At 52.8% G+C, this 18,328-nt stretch overlaps 1 protein-coding gene across 1 annotated transcript in view; it reads left to right on the forward strand.

Annotated features, from left to right (window-relative positions):
• The first annotated feature begins 4,769 nt into the window (after nt 1–4,769).
• Nucleotides 4,770–18,328, forward strand: part of LRFN1 (leucine rich repeat and fibronectin type III domain containing 1) — a 107,406-nt gene continuing 93,847 nt past the window's right edge. Inside the window, exon 1 of the mRNA XM_048499307.1 lies at nt 4,770–5,232. The gene's annotated coding sequence lies outside the window, so the exon portion shown is untranslated. The remainder of the gene's footprint in view (nt 5,233–18,328) is intronic.

Genomic DNA, 18,328 nt, shown 5'->3' on the forward strand with positions numbered 1-18,328 from the left:
TCAATGGCTTTTTGGGGAGGGGCCTCTCCCTTGGAGCTGCATCTCTTCAGAGAGCTTTTGTGTTGCACAGAATTCTTCCTCGTGCAAACTGCATTTCAGGCTGTACAGAATGCTTCTTCGGTAAGGAGAACAGGAAGCGTGAAGTAGCAGTTAGAGTTGAGGCCAGGAGCACCGTAGAGACCAGTTAAGATTTTCGGGGGCGCGAACTTTCAAGAGTCAAAATTCCCTTCATCAAATGCAACAGCTTCGACTTTTGAAAGTTTATAACCCCATAATCTTGCTGGTCACCCCTCGTGCTACTGGACTCGAATCGGGTTCCTCTACTGCAGACCAACATGGCTGCTGTCTGAAACTGTCTTCTTAAAATAGCAAACTCTGGTGTGACACAGAACACTTTGCTGGCAGGAGATTCCAGCAGAATCAGTGTTTGCATTTCCTGTGCCTTTCCAAGGCTTCCTGAGGGGTAGCCACGTACGCAGCAGCCAACATGAGCAGAGGTGGCACAAGACCTGGAAAGTATGAGAACGGGGTCTGGTGGGCTCAGTTGTGGCCTCCACACCTCCCTTCTCTATACAGCCATCAGACAATCCAAGGAGGGGGCACGGGGGCTTGCTAATGAGGCGAGATTTCAAAGGTTCAAAAGGGTTGGAATTCAAGGATTTAGCACCTGAGGCAGAAAATCTATTTTGTACCTCTAGATTAGCAGGAGGGGAGGGGAGGCAGCAGGCTACAGCCCAGCCTCAGCACAGCTCTGGCAAGCTAAGCACAGTCAGTACTTGGACGAGAGACCACCAAGGAAGACTCTGCAGAAGAAGGCCATGCAAAACTTCTGCTTCTCACTTGCACGGAAGCCCCTTTTCTGGGGTTGCCATAGCTCACTTGTGATTTTATGGCACTGCACACTGAAACTTGCTGGGCGATTGTGCATCGCGTAGTGGTTAACAGCAGGTGCACTCTAATCTGGAGAACCGGGTTTGATTCCCCGCTCTGCCACTTGAGCTGTGGAGGCTTATCTGGTGAACTAGATTAGCTTGTGCACTCCAACACATGCCAGTGGGTGACCTTGAGCACAGTTCTTCAGAGCTCTCTCACAGCCCCACCCACCTCACAGGGTGTTTGTTGTGGTGGGGGGAGGAGATTGTAAGCCCCTTTGAGTCTCCTAACAAGAGAGAAAGGGGGATATAAATTCAAACTCTTCTCCTTCTCCTCCTCCTCCTTTTTCTTCTTCTTCTTCTTCTTCTTCTTCTTCTTCTTCTTCTTCTTATTATTATTATTATTATTATTATTATTATTATGATGGCTCGGAGCTCTCTTCCGTCTCCCTTCCTGCCACAACAAATCAGAAGTACCCTCCTAGGTCAGACCAACAGCCCACCCTGTTTCACACACACACAAAGCAGACTTCTGCTGAACCAGACCATTCAAGGTCAGTACTGTCCACTCTGCAGGGTCTCCAGCAGAAAAAGGCCTGTCATGTTCCCTCCTGCCTGCCCGGTCCTGGTCACTAGAGATGCAGCTGGGGGTTGAACGTGGGCCCTGCTGCTTCCACAGAGCCCTGGCCCTTCTCCCGTAGACTGACCAGAAGCCCCTGGAAGCAGGGCATGGATGCGATCGTCCTCTGCTGCCCTTCCCCCTGGGTATTCAGAGAGTCACTGCTCCTGAACATGGGCCAAAGGAACTTGACTTTTAAAAGTCATCTAAGTTAGTGCCCATCTCCTCACGTGGCAGTGAGTTCCACAGCTTAAATGTGCACTATGTGATGTACCTGATGTTACCTGCCCTTTCATCATGCCCCAAATCTGCCTCCCAAAGTGGCTGCTGAGAGCATGGCCTGCACCCCTCTGTAACCCCTCTTCTGGAGTTTCAGAAGCTGCCGGGGACTTGTTCGTTCTGTGAGGCTTGAAGAGAGTAAAGTTGGTTCTGTTGTGGGTTTTGTTTTCCATTTCTCTCTCCCTTGTGATCTCCCCACTCTGTTGCTTGACTGTGTTCCTGTTTGTTTTTACTGCTGTTTGTTGGAGCCTTTCCAGGTTGGACCCAAATGCTGAAGAATTGCTGGGGAGCCTTCTAGGGCACGGATGGCTAGCCCAGGGGGCCGCAGGGGCCAAATGAGCCCGACTTGGAGCTCCTTGCGTTCCCTCCTCTGTGGATTTTCTGGGGAAAGAGCCCTAGCAGGGGGCCAGGCGTCTTCCAAGGCAGCTCGTGTGCCATTACTGATTGTCTAATTGAGGAACCCCCTCGTGGGTTTTTAAGAAATCCCAGGATTCCCTGGAACCTGGTTTGGAAAGAGCTGCTTCCCTGGCTTAAGTACACTTCGTCAAGGAGATTACAAGGCCTGCTGGAAATGTTTGGTGCCACCCAGCGCAGGAAAGCCTGGTCTGGACAGGAGGGCAGGGCTGGCAGCCGATTTATGGCAGGCAGAGGCATATTGGGGGGAAACAGCGCCTGGGGCAACATCTGCTCAGGGTGCCCCCGCTCCCCCTGCACTCCACTTAGAAGAAGAAGAGTTTGGATTTATATCCCCCCCTTTCTCTCCTGTAGGAGACTGAAAGGGACTTCCAATCTCCTTGCCCTTCCCCCTCACAACAAACACCCTGTGAGGTAGGTGGGGCTGAGAGAGCTCCAAGAAGCTGTGACTAGCCCAAGGTCACCCAGCTGGCATGTGCTGAGAGAGCACAGGCTAACGTGAATTTCCCGGATAAGCCTCCACGGCTCAAGCGGCAGAGCGGGGAATCAAACCCGGTTCCTCCAGATTAGAATGCACCTGATCTTAACCACTGCTGCTCCTTAGCCGGCGGCGGCAGTCCTGGGCGGCCTGGTGGGGCTGGCCCAAGGGGCGCATGGCAGAGCCAGGCCGAGAGGCACTTGGTGGGCCTGCAGCCCGTGGAGCCTGAAGGAGCCGCCTGGCAGGCTCGTGCAGGCACTGAATGCAGGGGGAGGAGGAGGGGTGTGGGGGCAATTTTGCACCCCTCGTGAGACCAAGTGATCCCACATGCCCCCGTGGCCAGTACGCCCCTGATGGCAACCCTACAGAGTTTTCAAGGCAGGACTCAAACTGACTTGGTTCCCCCTTGCCTGCCTCTGCATAGCAACCCTGCATTTTCTTCATGGTCTCCCATCCATGTACTAACCAGGGTGGCCTCTGCTTAGATTCTGAGATCTGACGAGATCAGGCTGCAAGAGGAGTGGCCACTGAGAAAAGAAGGTACCGGAGAGGGTTCCAGGTCAGTTCGTGAACCTCCAGGTGAAAGTATGTCAGGGACAGCAAGTGTCCAGAGGCCGGCTTCTCTGTCTGAGACTCTGGAGAGCCACCATCAGTCAGAGGAGACAGTCTGGGGCTGCCCAGTGGTTGTCCAGATGCTCCTTCAGTCTCCCCCTGTTAGTCTGGAGCAGGACCCATTGGTCAGGGGTGCAGCATGTGTGGAAGGTGTCCCTGCCCAATGGCTGACAGCTCACAAGGGCTGCCATGACCAAATGCTGGGAAAGAGCTTCCTCTCTGGTAAGGGTTGAAAGCTCATCCCCTGCAAGTCTTGTTGGCCTCTGAGGTGCTCTTGGCCGTGGCCTTGCCAGTCAAAGGAACACACAGAGTGTCCAGCAGATCAAAGTTCTGATGCACCATCCAAGAGGGACCAACAGCTGTGCAGCTGGAAGGTCCCTCGTTCAATCCCTGGCATCTCCAGTTAGGTGAGTCCTGGGAAACTGGTCTTGGAGGAGACCTTTCTCTACTTGACTTCATGTTGCCCGGTTGCTGGGCTTCCAGAGGAACTGGTTGGTCACCGTGTGAGGTGGGACGCTGGACTGGATGAACCCTCTCTGGTCTGATCCAGCAGGGCTCTTGGATGGACTGTCTCTGGTCTGATCCAGCAGGGCTCTTTTGAGGTTCTCATGAAGGCCTTGGCCTCAGTATGAACCTCTGGATGAACCTGGACTGGATGAACCCTCTCTGACCTGATCCAGCAGGGCTCTTCAGATGTTCTTGTGAAGGCCTCGGCTTCTGTGCCCTGCTGTTGGACTGCCAGAAGGATGGGTTGGCCACACTGTGAGACGGGATGGTGGACTAGATGGACCTTTGCTGGTCACAGCCAACAGGGCTCTTCTGATGTCCCTGGAGAGCAGCAACCACATTTCTGGGATGGAGCTTTGAGTGGGAAGCTGCTCCCCCCACCCCCACCTCTGTCCTCTGGAGCTAACTTCCCTCACAGGAGGTAGCTCAGCGCGTGCGGGCTGGTCCATGGCCGCTCTTTCCCCTCGAACCACAGGCCTCCCTGCCCACTCAGCTGTGCCCAGAATCGCGGAGGGGGGGGGGTTGCTGAGACCCCTGCTGCAGCCAAACTGCCGCTGCCGCCACGAGGTTGGGGGCTTGGAGGGGGGGCAGCTGGCCAGCCCAGAGGCCTTGGAGAAGAGCGGCGGTCCTGCCCTCGTCGCCGGGGGCTGCAGCAAACTGGCGTCCGATGCATGGCTCTTGCTGATTCCTCCAGGGCGGGGGTCTCCGCGTGGCTCAGCCGGCCCCCTCGCTCGCTGGCTCGCTCGCTGGCGCTCCGGCTCTTCCTCGCTCACCTGCCTCTCCTCCTCTTCCTCCTCCCCCTCCCCGCTCCGTGCAGCAGCGCCGCCGCCGAAGCCCTGCCCAGCCAGCCGCCCGCCCCTCCCTCGCCGCAGGAAGGGGTCTGGCCTGCCCCACCCTGCCCAAGGCCGCCCCTGCTGCGGCCTTGGGCGCCCCCCCGAGGCCCGGTGGGAAGGACCCCCCCCCGGGGTGCAGCAGGAGCGGTGGGGGCGGTTGGGCCGGTGCGCTCCTGTCTTGCCGCCCGGCGCCGGGGAAGGAGGCGCTTCGCTCCGGCGCTCCGCCTCCCCTCGCCCCCCACCCCGCCAGCCCAGCCCCGGTTCTGCGGAGCTGGGAGAAGCCGGAGCGGGGACCTGCCCCTCGTCGGATCTGGCCCGCAGCCCCTCCCCGGGAGCGCGGCGATGGCGACCCCCCGCTGAGAGGCGCTCCGGGAGCCCCCCCGACCCCCCTCCCTCTGCGCAGCTCGCCGCCAGCCCGGCTTTGTCTGCGGACTCCGCCGATGGAAGCTGCAGGCAGCCGGCCTGGCCAGGGGGGGGTCCCTTGAGGGGCCCCTCCAAGCCCCGCCAGCCAGGCGCCGGGCCGCACGGAGACTGCGGGAGGCGCCCGGCCGTCCCCGCAACGCAGCCCCAAAGGATGAGCCCTCCCCTCGGCTGAGCCCCAGCTGCACCCCTCAACCCCCCACCCCCCCGCCCCTCCTGCCGCCGCGGTGACTGGTTGTGCCGGCGGCGAGGTTGCCCGGCCAGAGGTGGGCAGGCAGGCAGGCTGGCTGCTGGCCGGAGAGGGGGGGGGAATCTCCTTGCCTCGGGGCGGGGGCGGGGGGGGGCTTCTGCGCGCCGGCTTGTCTCCGATGCCCTTGCATCAAAGATCCGGGATGCTGGAGATTGTTTTGAGGAAGGCGATCTTGGGCGAGGAGGGGGGAGGCGCTGAAATGACCGGGGGGGGGGAGAGGGGGGAATGCACCGTCCAAGGCCAGGCTGCTTCCGCGGCTGGCGGGCGTTTTTCCTTTCATCGCCGTCTCTCGGGGCTGGCAGGCAGACCTGGCTCCGTCTCGGAGGGCTTCCCAGTGCGGCTCTGCCTCTGCCAGACTATGGGGGTGGCAGCTGGTGAGGACGTGGGGGCGCTTTGCCAGCTGATGGAGGAGGAGGAGGAGGAGGAGAGGGGCGCCATTCTCTTCTTCTCCCCTGGGCTCCGGCTGGAGGCACCTGGGCTGCCCCCCCCCCCCACCCCGCCTCGCACCGGGGTTGCTGTCCGCGGTGCTGAACGGCGGCGCGCCTCTCGGGAGGGAGCCACGGAGACCCCCCCCCCCGCCCCCCACGCCATGGGAAGAGCTGCTGCTTCTGTTGCTCAGCAATGCCAGCCCGGGGAGGGGGCGGGGGGGGGGAAGAAAAAATCCCCATTTTTATTTGTGTGTGTGTGTGTGGGGGGGTGGTGTTGGATGAAGGTCTGAGCTCCTTCCAAATGGAACCAGCAGATGCTGCCAAGAATCGCAGCCTCTGTGCATCCGTATTGAACGCCGTGGTTTTGACGGGTAATTGTGATCACCTTGGGGTAATTATGGGATTAATGATGGGTCTAGATTGGGTGATGTATGCTCCCTCCACACACATGTACACCCCTCCCCTCCCCTGCATCTGTTACTCCTCAGTGCCGACTCCGTCCACCTTCTCCCCAGTTCCTCTGCTCTGGCTGCGGAAGGGAGCTGCGGGCAGCGTTTTCTCTCTTGCCTCTGCTCCCCACCCCTCCCTGCCGGTCTGCTTCTTGCCCTCAAGGTTGATGTGTGATCCTTCTCTGAAAATGGGCCGCAGGAGGGTTGCGAAGCTTTGAGGCACCGTCTCACCGCTTCTGTCTCTGTTCCAGGACCCTGGGAGGCTCATTCACTCACTGACATTCACACTTTGCAAATGCGCACACCCAGACAGATCGCTGCCTTGCACACCGCCTGGGCTCAGCCTCTGGAAAAACATACGTGTTCCCTCGCCTGATACGCAGCCGTCGACAGCTGTGTGGTGAAATATGCACATTGGATGGCATTCGGTGCGGTGTCCGGAAACATGTGCATTACAGAAGTAGATCATTACAATGATGATGGCTGGTATTTATACGGAATCATCAGCGCCTGTGAGTTGCCAGAGCCCCTCAGGAAACACACGCGCTGCAGGTCCCTAAAAAAATTCCTGTGCACTCAGCTACTTGTGAAACATCACTCTCACCGACACGCATTAACACAACTGAGATCATTGCCTGTGTCAAGGCACAGTCTCAATAATGCTCACAAGGCCTCATTCACCTCCACAAACCCCTCTGTGTGGGAGTGGCAACCACCACAGCCTCATAGAATGCCAGAGTTGGAAGAGACCCCAAGGGCCATCAAGCCCACCCCCCTGCCATGCTGGAACACACCATCAAAGCACTCCTGACAGACAGGTGGCCATCCAGCCTCTCCTTAAGAACCTCCAAAGAAGGAGACTCCACCACACTCCGAGGGGGTGCATCCCACTGTTGAACAGCCCTGATGGTCAGGAGGCTTTTCCTGATGTTTAGGTGGAATCTCCTTTCCTTCACCTTGAACCCATGACTCCTGGGCCCGGTCTCTGGAGCAGCATAAGACACGCCCACTCCCCAACACAACAAAGAAGAAGTGTTTGGATTTATATCCCACCTTGCTCTCCTTACAAGCTCATTTCTCTTCCTCTCCCAACAACAGATACCTTGTGAGGTTGGTGGGGCTGAGAGAGTTCTGAAGGTCATCCAGCAGGTCACCCAGCAGGAATGTAGGAGTGCAGAAACATCTGGTTCACCAGATAAGCCTCTGCCACTCAGGTGGAGGAGTGGGGAATCAAACCTGGTTCTCCAGACTAGAAGCCACTTGTTCTTAACCACTACACCACAGTGGCTCATCCCTTCAAATATCTAAACATGGCTATCATGTCACCTCTTCACCTTTTCTTCTCCACACTAAACCTCCCCAGCTCCCTAAGTCTCTCCTCATAGGGCATGGATTCCAGACCTTATTTTGGTTGCCCTCCTCTGGACTTGTTCCAGCTTGTCAATATCCTTCTTGAATTGTGGTGCCCAGAACTGTACACAATATTCCAGGTGAGGTCTGACCAATGCAGAATAGAGAGGTACAATTACATCCCTTGATCTAGACACTATACTCCTATTGATACAGCCCAGAATCGAACTGGCTTTCTTGGCCACCGCATCACACTGCTGACTCATGTTCAGTTTGTGGACTACTATATACTAGTATTTCCCCATACTAGCATATTGCCTGCATAATGCATTTCAAATGTCCCAGCAGTGAAATATCTCAGTAGTCTTTAACAATGGCCCTGCTAGGTAGACACATCTTGTGCCGTCCCCTCCCCCCTTGTTGCTAAGAGAAGCAAAGAGATCAGTTGCTTGTGGGTCAGCTGATGAGTTGACAGGTGACTCCCATTCTAGGAGTTTCCTATTCGCGGCTCATGGTCTTAACTGCATGACACTCTGCCAGCTCTTATGGGCCAGAGCATTCTTTCGTGCCTTTCTGTGACAGCCAGCCTACCTGGGTGCGCCGTTCGTCTGCTTATGGTTATTTGCATAATATATGTTGTCATTTCCCCAAGGGAGGATGTGAGGTAGGATTGGCTCAGAGGATGGCCCCAAGTCACCCAGCAGGCTCCCTGGGAATTTGAACCTGATTCTCCCAAACCCTTGTCTGACATTCTAAGCCAATTGGCCATGGCAGGGGCTGATGGGAATTGTAGTCCATAACATCTGGAGTGCCAAAGGTTCGCCACCACTGTTCTAAGCTGATAAATCAGCAGTGCAGATCTGAACACTTCCCCACCCCATGATCTTCATTTTCAGTGAATTTTTTTAAACATGCAATGATTTGGCCATGAGTTACCTCCAATGCACCCGAATACTCATTCCTGGCTAGTATAAAAGGGAACGTGGTCACTAAAGAGCATGTCAGCTACTCAGGCTCTCTTTGCAAGCCACTGGCTGCGTTCCACTCTTTCCGAAAGGACCAGAAAATATGTCTGTGTGTCATAACAGTTACAAATCAGCCAGGCTGCGTTGTTTCATTCAGTCATATTTCCCTTTCTCCAGGGAGCTGAAAGAGACATGTGGACATGATTTTATCCTGCTTCCTTTTTAACGTTCTCAGCAACCGCAGAAGGGCAGTGGAGCTGACTGGGTGGGAGCTACTGGCCCATGCGAAGCTTCCTGGCGAGATTTGAACTGAGGTCATCTGCTTGAGCCACTGCATGCCCTGTCTAGATGGGGGGGGGGATGGGGGGAAGAGTGAAGTGCTAGTATGAATATCACTACCTATTTGTGTCCCTGCCTTTGGAGATTGTGCTACAGCTGTTGTGCATTTGTAAGGCCTATGCGTGTGTATGTGATCCCCAGTGTGAAACATCACAATCTGTTTGTGTTAGCTGTTTAGGTAGGAAAAACCATGCAGGCAGAGACAAGATGGAGGGGCTGCCACACAAAACCTTGTGTCCTCTTCCCTTCCTTAGGTGCCCAGTACAGCCAGTCTGCTCTCCCCAGTGGAGGGGCCCTGCTGTTTGAGGGCCCCTGGTTCCAGGCCGCATGCCGGCACAATGTCTCCCTAGCTCTCCCCTGGACTCTGACTTTGGGCATAGATCCCTGCTCCCTCCAAGCAGGCAACCTTGACCTGCACACCACCTCTTCTGCCACCACCACATGGAAACAGACACCCTCTGATTGTTGCCACCCTCTCCGTCTTCGCCCTGTTCCCAGTCTGCCCCTTCAGGACCAGCCAGCTTGGCCACCCACCCAGGAGTGCACGAGCAAGGAGGGCCCAGATAACTCCCAGCTTTTTGAGTTTACCACAAGTGTTGGAAGAAAGATGCATGAAGTGGAAGTTGCACTGGCAAACCCAGACACACACACACACACACACACACACACACACACACACACACACACACACACACACACACACACACACACACGTGCAAACATATGGGATATGGGGTCAGTAGTCCTATGAAATGCATGGCAATATAAAACTCAAGTGCAACCCAGAAAAGTCCTGTGGCCAAGCAAGGGGCAGGAAAGGGGTATGATGCAGTGGCGTAGGAGGTTAAGAGCTCATGTATCTAATTTGGAGGAACCGGGTTTGATTCCCAGCTCTGCCGCCTGAGCTGTGGAGGCTTATCTGGGGAATTCAGATTCGCCTGTACACTCCCACACACACCAGCTGGGTGACCTTGTTACAGGACTCATGTTTCTCCAGATAAAATTAGGGCCCTATCAGTTTCTACCAGCATGGCTAATTGCTGACAGAGGCTGATGGGAATTAGAATTCCTGAACATCTGGAGAGCCAGAGGTTCCTACCCCTGGGAAGTCACAGCTCTTGGAGCTCTCTCAGCTCCCACCCACTTGCTAGGGTGTTTGTTGTGAGGGGGGAAGGGCAAGGAGATTGTCTCCTGCAGGAGAGAAAGGGAGGATATAAATCCAAACTCCTCCTCCTCCTCCTCCTCCTCCTCCCTCCTCCTCCTCTCTCTTCTCTTCTTCTCTCTTCTTCTTCTCTTCTTCTTCTTCTTCTTCTTCTTCTTCTTCTTCTCTTCTTCTTCTTCTTCTTCTTCTTCTTCTTCTTCTTCTTCTTCTTCTTCTTCTTAACCTTGCAAAGTGATTGTTTATTTAAACATTTATATCCTGCTTTTCCAAGTGGTTCAAGGTAGCTTACAGTAATAGTTGAGAACATTTTTAGTTAAAACCAAAAATAAAATAGCAAACCCCACATTTTTCTCCCTCCCCACTTTAAAAGATGCCTGCCAGCTCAGACTCCCCTCCTCCTGCAAAAAGCCCTGGCAAACAGGCAGGCCTCGCGGCACCATGGCCCCTTCCGCACATGCAAAATAATGCATTTTCAAACCACTTTCACAACTGTTTGCAAGTGGATTTTGCCTGCCCAAGCATACTAAAGAGCACTGGAAAGCAGTTTGAAGTGCAGACATTCTGCATAGAGGAAGGAGCCCATCTGAAGATCTCCAAGGAGGGGGTCCCCTCACCATTTCAGGAGCCCGTTCCACAAAGTCAGAGCCATGACGGGAGAAGCCCGGGCTCTGGTTGGCCAGACAGCCCACCCTGAGAGGTGGGAGAGCCAGCGGAGGGCTGCCTGAAGACTGCAATTGGCACACAGGGACATATGGCAGGAGATGGTACTAACACCCATGATTGCTGAGGAATCCCAGCCCATTGTTCAAGCCACAGGAAATGCAATCCAATTTCTCAGTTCACCAGTTTCACATTGGTGTCTCCCTTTGAAAGCTTTTTCAGTTGAAGAATGGGGACTTTGAGTTCAGAAAAACAGTATCCTGGGGAAATTCTGCTGCAGTTGACTAAACCAGTTGCTTTTCTGGAAATATGGGAAGCCTTTGAGCATCTGGTAGACCCCACGTGGCTGCCTTTGTGGCACATGAGCTGTTGTGTGCACATGAGCACATGCAGCTGCCTTATGTTGAATCAGACCATCGGTCTGTCAAGGTCAGAATCATCTACTCAGATTGACAGCGGCTCTCTGGTCTCAGTCTCAGGCAACTACCTGGTCCTTTGAATGGGAGATGCCGGGGATTGAACCCGCACCCTTCTGCATGCTAAGCAGACTCTCTGTCACTGAGCCACTGTCCGTCCCTGTGTGGATCTCCATTAGGTCATGGAAGCTTCACAGCCAGTAAGAACGTGTTTGGAATAATATCTTGCTGAACTAGGATTTTTCTAAGTTCTGATTGACTGGCCATTGACCAGGGGATTTTTGGGGGTGGGTGGGAGGGGGTTATTTCTTCTCTCCAATAGTGCAAGGCCTAAGGAGTTTGCTGGGATCCTTTGCAGGCCCTCTGCCCGCTGTCTGTCATTTGTGCCTGCCTCTTGTTCCCTCATGACATCCTCCAGAGCTCACAGCTGTCTCTGCAAATGATTGGTGCAAAGTCTCCTGCCTAGATGTTGGGGCACGACGACTGTCAAAAGTTTACCCTTCAGGGACCCTGGTAGTATTGACTTGCCTGGTGTGGAAGCCTTATGTGTCACAGAGGATCCTGGGAGGAGATTTAGTTTGTGAAGCCCTAGTCAAGATGCTTGGGCAGTCTGGCTCCACCTGGATAGAGTCTGTGTTCCAAACTCTCACACAGCACTCCGCTCCAGTTAGGGGTTGCAGGGGAAAATTGCCAGCCATGTGGGGACTAACTTTTGGTGAACTTTGTCAACAGTTACGTACTATGGGCTCAGTCACATCCAGATCAGAGGATAGTCTCTAAATGTTATATACCTAGACCACAACCACATAGCCCAGAAAACCCACAACAGCCAGTCTCTAAAGATACTTTTGTGTGGGGTGCCTTGTGAAGAATCTCTGAATACTTAATACTGAGAGCCAGCGTGGTGTAGTGGTTAAGAGGAGGTGCACTCTAATCTGGAGAACCTGGCTTGATTCTCCACTCTGCCACTTGACCTATGGAAGCTTATGTGGTGAACTAGATTAGCTTGTGCACTCCAACACACGCCAGCTGGGTGACCTTGGTCTAGTCACAGTTCTTCGGAGCTCTCTCAGCCCCACCCACCTCACAGGGTGTTTGTTGTGAGTGGGGAAAGGAAATGAGTCTCCTTACATGTTCTGCTCTCTGCATGTATAAATCCAAACTCCTCCTCCTATTACTACTACTTCTTCTTGGACTGCCTTGTAGAATCCAATGGAATTAACATGTTCAGCATCTATATATCTAACAGCCAAGTGTGGCCTCCATCTGTGGACAACTGAATCTGCAGATGGGGCCACACTGACCCTAAATGGATGTTCCTGGGGGGAAAAAGTGAAATCTTGCAGAAAAAAAATCTGAAATCTTAAAAAGTACATTGGGGGAAGGATTAAATCCCCCCGATTAAAAGATTGTTCTGTGTGCAAGTACCGAGGATGCAGCTGCCTCCTGTGAGGTTGTTGGGGGCTGCAGCTGAGCTCAGGAGCTGTGTGGGCTCAGCAGCAGCCATGGAGTACTGAAGCCATGCCAGGACCATCTGTGGTTGAACCCGGGAGCCGCTCAGTGCCCAGTGGCAGCCAGGGAGGTGTGGAACCGTATTAGACCCAGAGGAAGCTGTGGTCAAGCCCAGGAGCCGTGCTGAGCCCCGTGAAAAGTCTGGAGCTGTGGCAGGTTGGGCAAGAAAGTGGCCAGCTTGAAACGGGCACCTGCAGGCCCACCCACAATTGCAGTATTTATTTATTTGGCTCCAAGCTTGCTTCAGAATGCTGGTGTTGGCCTGAAAAGCCTTCAATGACTTGGTACCAAAGCACGTGAAAGGCTACTTCTGCCCCTGTGAATCGTCCCCTGTGCCACCAAATGAGCAGACTGGAGATCTGAGCCCAAGCCCCCACAGGTTGGCATGCTAACCACTGCACAACACCATCATTTGCCTATTGAAAACTATGGCATTATTGTTTTAATTCCAAGGTGAGACAACCACAATCTGTTTTACACTGGGCTGCGCTTGAAGACAGATTGGAAACATCAGTGTGTACAAATGACTGAAAGAAGGAAGTCCAGTTGCACAGTGGAAATTCTAGGGATCTGTGTTTCCTTCTCGTTTGTTCCCAGGTTCAGTTCAAAATGCTGGAATTAATGTTCATGGCTTAGGATCTGTAGAAAAGACGGCCCAGTGAAATGCGCAATATAACATCTTTGCTGCTTTTGGTTAAAACAAAGTATCCAGCTGAGCTCTTTCTGGGAGATTTTGCCCGAAAGACTGGGGTGCTTCTGTTGTGATGCTCCCATGTTTTCATGGGTGAAGGTACTTATTTTGCTGGGACGGTGTTTGATTGTAACTGCAGCTGTTTAGTTGCAGAGCATGTTTCAGGGATTGTGCGCTGGAAGCCTTTTTTCCCTTTCTGAACGATATGGAAAAGTGGTGTCAAAATATCTTAAATAAATCTGTTGATGTTGCTCGTGGGAGTGATGAGTGTGAGCAACCTCATGTGCTCCTTCAGAAGCTGAAATGTGGAGGGCGGGTGATGTGGCCTCAATGAAACCCCTGATCATCTCTTGATGGACCCCTGGGCAGCTGCAGGGGCTGGGGCTTCGTTGCAGAGCATCTGCTGGGCCAACCGAAGGACGAAGATTCGGTCCCCGGCATTTCCAGCTGAAAGGGTCAGGAAGTGGCAAGACCTTCTGTGGTGTCAAACTCAAATTTATTTGCTCTACCTGAGACCCTGAAGAGCAGCTGCCTTGATGGACCAAGGGTCCGATACACTGTATAAGACACCTTTGCGCCTGCTTGCAGGAAGTTGCATTGAATGAGTTGGACTGGACAGTCTTCTCATTTGTTCTGCTCCCTGCATGTCCCACAATCACTAAGAGGGCTTCCCATGCAGAGATTTGGGGGCTCAGAACAGGAAAGGCAAAATGATCTCTCTGTGAGGTTCTTTGCCAGTATGCGAAGTGTTCCTTCTTCACCGCCTTGGAATGTGTGGCACCTGTGAAGACTGGACCAGAAAGAAGCATTGTATGTGTTTCAGCTTGGGAGCTAAAAGTGTGCACATTTGCTGGCAGAGGCAGAGGCAGATCCGCTGACTCTGGGGTCCCATCGTTATTCCTCCACCTGTTGTTTTTAATATACAGATTGAATCTGTAGGGACTGAATTAAAAGGAAACAACCTGCCACCCATGCAGGAGAAAGGGCATTTTCTTCCTGAGAACTCCCCCCCCCCCCCCAAAAAAAGGGAGAAGAGTCTGTTGAGGCCTGCAGTAAAACCACTAGATTTGAGTCCAGTGACTCATTAGAGACAAACGAGGCTTTCAGGCCATGAGCTTTGGGGAGTCAGACCTCTGTTCATCAGATACCTTTTGAGAGCTCAGACCCGGAAAATCTTGTTGGTCTCTATAAGAGCTGTTTGAGATGGCCTATATTCTCCAGAGGTGGACATACTTCATCATTTCCTGCCAGCATGGCCAATTGGCCATGCTGGCAGGGGCTGATGGGAATTGTAGTCCATAACATCTGGAGTGCCAAAGGTTCGCCACCACTATTGGGATCAAATCTAGCTGTCCCTTGCCCCAACAGCATCAGAGGAGACCCAGTTGATCCAACCAAGGGAGCTGTCTAGCAGTCTGTTTCCTGAAGGGGCCAACTAGATGTCCTGAAATGCCAGAAGATGCCCCTTGGTGCTACGCAGAGACCCAGCCCTATTTGCTTGGTTCCCACACAGAAGAAGAAGAAGAGTTTGGCAGGGGCCTTTCTCTCCTGTAAGGAGACTCAAATCAGCTGACAAACTGCTTTCCCTCATCTCCCCACAACAGACATCTTGTGAGGCAGGTGGGGCTGAGAAAGTTCTTGAGAGAACTTGTGACTGACCCACGGTTACCCAGCAGGCTTCATGTGGAGGAGCAGGGAAACAAATCAAGGTCAATAGGTAAGAGTCTGCCACTCATGTGGAGGAGAGGGGAATCAAACCGGGTTCTCCAGGTTGGATTCCATCACTCTTAACCACCCCAATACACTGGCAGTGCTGGTGTTCAGTGATAGATGGCCCCCACTGGGGTACAAAATGTTTTGGGAGTGTTGATTTTTGGTGGGGGAGAAAGTTAAATAGCTTCCCCATGCCATGATCCCTTCATCAGTCTTCCCCTGAAACTGTAGTTGGTAAAAACAAAAGGGAAGTTAAGGATCTGCTGCTCAGAAGCAGGCAGGGGAGTGCCCATTTCAGGCTGACTTGCTGAGGTGCCCTTAGAAACGAGTTGCTTCCTGATACTGTCTGTTTTAGTTTTTTATTCCCTTTTTGCTGCAAGTTCTCTTTGGACCATCAACATGCGACATTTTGCATCTCCGGTCTTCTGGACGCAAGAGAGGCCTTCCTAACCCAAACGGATCTGTCACTTCTAGCTGCTCGGGGGGAAACTGTCAGTAGCAGAATGTTGATGGGGTATTGAACCACCTTGGAAAGGCCTGGAGAGAGAAAGTATCACGTGGCTGTTTTAAACCAGCTGCAAAAGGCTGAGAGTCAGCTGCAACAATCTGCCACCTTGCCGGGGCGGTTCTGCCCCACCCTGCCCCGCCCCGCATTGACACTTGCAGCTGAGCCTGCCACACTCAGGAGTCAGATACAATACGGCCCAGAACCAAGGAAAGTATTGTCAAGACTCCTCTATGTTTACTGGGGGAGTCTTGTGCCTGTACCATGATTGATTTTTGAGGGGTGGGGTTTACCAACACGATCCACACCTGGGGGATGTTCTATTGCTGACCCCTTCCTTGGAAAAGTAAGATGATTTGTAAACATTCTTTATTTTTAAATTTTTATTCATTTGTGTTATTTCTCGTCCGCCTTTCTCACTGGGACTTAATATGGATTACTCAGAATAAGTCAGTACAATCAATGTGGGTGGAGCATCTACTGTATAAAAGGGTTCCTTGTGTAAACGATCAGGGACTGCAGCCTATACTGGTGTGTAAGTAGGATCCTGTTGTGTAATTTTTGCACTGCTTGATGTATCATTAATACTTTACACTATGCTTCAAATCTTTGTGGTGGTGCGTTTCAACCTTCTACAATTCTAATGCACTGGCGAGGGGGTGGGGCGAGGGGGAACTGCCCAGGGCACATGTGTGCCCTGTGCCTATGCCACACTCTCGTCTGCCCCCAAAGGCCCAAAACTCCCCTGCCAGGGCCCTGCAGAGGGGCGCGCCCAGTGTGCTGTGCACCCCTCTGTCCCCTTGGTGCTACGCCACTACACTGGCTATTGAATCTCCCATTTTGCTGATTGTACAACTTGCTGTGTGTAATTTACTTTGTGTTCCATGGGAAAGGCAGACTATAAATAACATAAATAAATAAATGCCCTGACCCTTGTTAGATCTCGGAAGCTAAGCAGGGTTGGCCCTGGCCAGTCTTGGGGTGGGAGATCACCAAAGAATTTCAGGGGTGCTTCACATAGGCAGGAAATGCCAGACCATCTCTGAACAGCTCTCAACTTGGAAACTCTATATGGTGTCGCCATAATTCAATAGTGCAATAAGATTTGACTTGTAGAGATCTGGATGGAACCAGGGTGAACCCTGCCACAAGTATTAACATGACACATTAAATGAATGCAGAGATCACACCGCGTGAATCTACATACAGCAATAGTACAACCTTATAACCCCACAATAGAGTGAGGACAGGGGAAGTCACACACAGACAAGCCCAGCTTAAAATGTGTCTCATATGCACTGAAGTGTGGAATTTAAACCCTTCAGGGATTTTCCATGAAAAGAGAAAGGTCTGAAGGGATGCCAGCAAAGGGATCAAAACACGCTGGAGCTCTCTTCTTGATGTCCCCGTGACCGTTCCAGCTCACACACTCCATTGGTCTTTCGGTCCCTTTGTTAATATGGCAGCAGGTGACATTATGTATGCTGGACAGGTGGAGTGGACAGTTGGTCTGTTCTGCTGGTGTCCGGATCCCCTGCCAAACGGCGCTCCCGCCCCCCCCCCTCCCAAGTCAGGTTAGCTGGGGACAGAGCCAAGATGCAGACATGTTGTGATGGTTGTGATGTGGGGGAGAGTTCAGGAAGAACACCCCCCCCCCCCACACACACACACACAAAGATAAGAGGTATAGTGAGGAGTGAGACCTGCGTTTGAGAGCTGGTTAATTGCTTCCCTGCCTCCCCCCCCCCCCCCCCCCCCCCGCAAACTGGAGGTATCTTTGCAGCCCATAGAGACTTTTCACAGAGGGGCTTAAAGGAACGTTGGGTGAGATGCTTGGTAAGTGAGTGTTTTGTTGTTATGTGCGAGGTCATGCTAGCATGATTTTCATCCTACCTGCATAGTCAAGGGCAGGGTTGGGGGGCTGCAGCTCTTTCAGAGAGTCTCTGCGGCTGCTCAAGACAATCAATGCCACATATTGCCCTGTTTTACTGCGTGTTCTTCTCCCGAGGTGGCTTGCTCTGGTCTTCTCTTCTTCCTTTTCATGGCCCCTGGGCCTCCTGGGCCTCTCGGTTATTCTCTCTCAGTCCCACTGCCTTGAGAGGCTACACTGCCTGTGAGCAACGGGTACACTCCCTGCCCTCTCAAACATTTGGAATTCCTGTGGAAGTTCCGTGGCATCAAGCACCTTTGACCATTCTTCTACACTACAACCATATTTAAGGCAACAGCTTTAACAACAGGAGCAGCAGTGGTGTAGTGGTTAAAAGCAGGTGTACTCTTATCTGGAGGAACCGGGTTTGATTCCCCGCTCTTCCGCCTGAGCTATGGAGGTTTATCTGGGGAATTCAGATTAGCCTGCACACTCCCACTCACATCAGCTGGGTGACCTTGGGCTAGTCACAGTTCTTCAGAGCTCTCTCAGCCCCACCCACCTCACAGGGTGTTTGTTGTGAGGGGGGAAAGGCAAGGAGTTTGTAAACCCCTTTGAGTCTCCTACAAGAGAGAAAGGGGGATATAAATCCTCCTCTTCCTCCTTCTTCCAAACAGCCATTACAATTGTTTACAGGGATGTATGTAAATTTTAAGTTATGATGCTACTTCCAAAGGACAGGGAGGGCAGCTCCTGATCTCAAATGCAATTTTGCAGGGCTTGTTTTTGGACAAAACTGAGCCAATGGGTGCAAATGCCTGCGCGGGAATGATCGTATCTTCTTCTGGCTGCTACTTCTGAGGTGCGGCTAAGGAGGCCCAGGCATCTGTTGGGTGTCAAGAGGGATTGGTACGAAGGGTCTTCTGAAGTCCTGGTTGGCAAATGTATGTATGTTTGTATTATTACAAATGTATGTATGTATGT

This window comes from Sphaerodactylus townsendi, linkage group LG06 (genome assembly GCF_021028975.2).
Source record: "Sphaerodactylus townsendi isolate TG3544 linkage group LG06, MPM_Stown_v2.3, whole genome shotgun sequence".
Classification (NCBI taxonomy): Eukaryota; Metazoa; Chordata; class Lepidosauria; order Squamata; family Sphaerodactylidae; genus Sphaerodactylus; species Sphaerodactylus townsendi.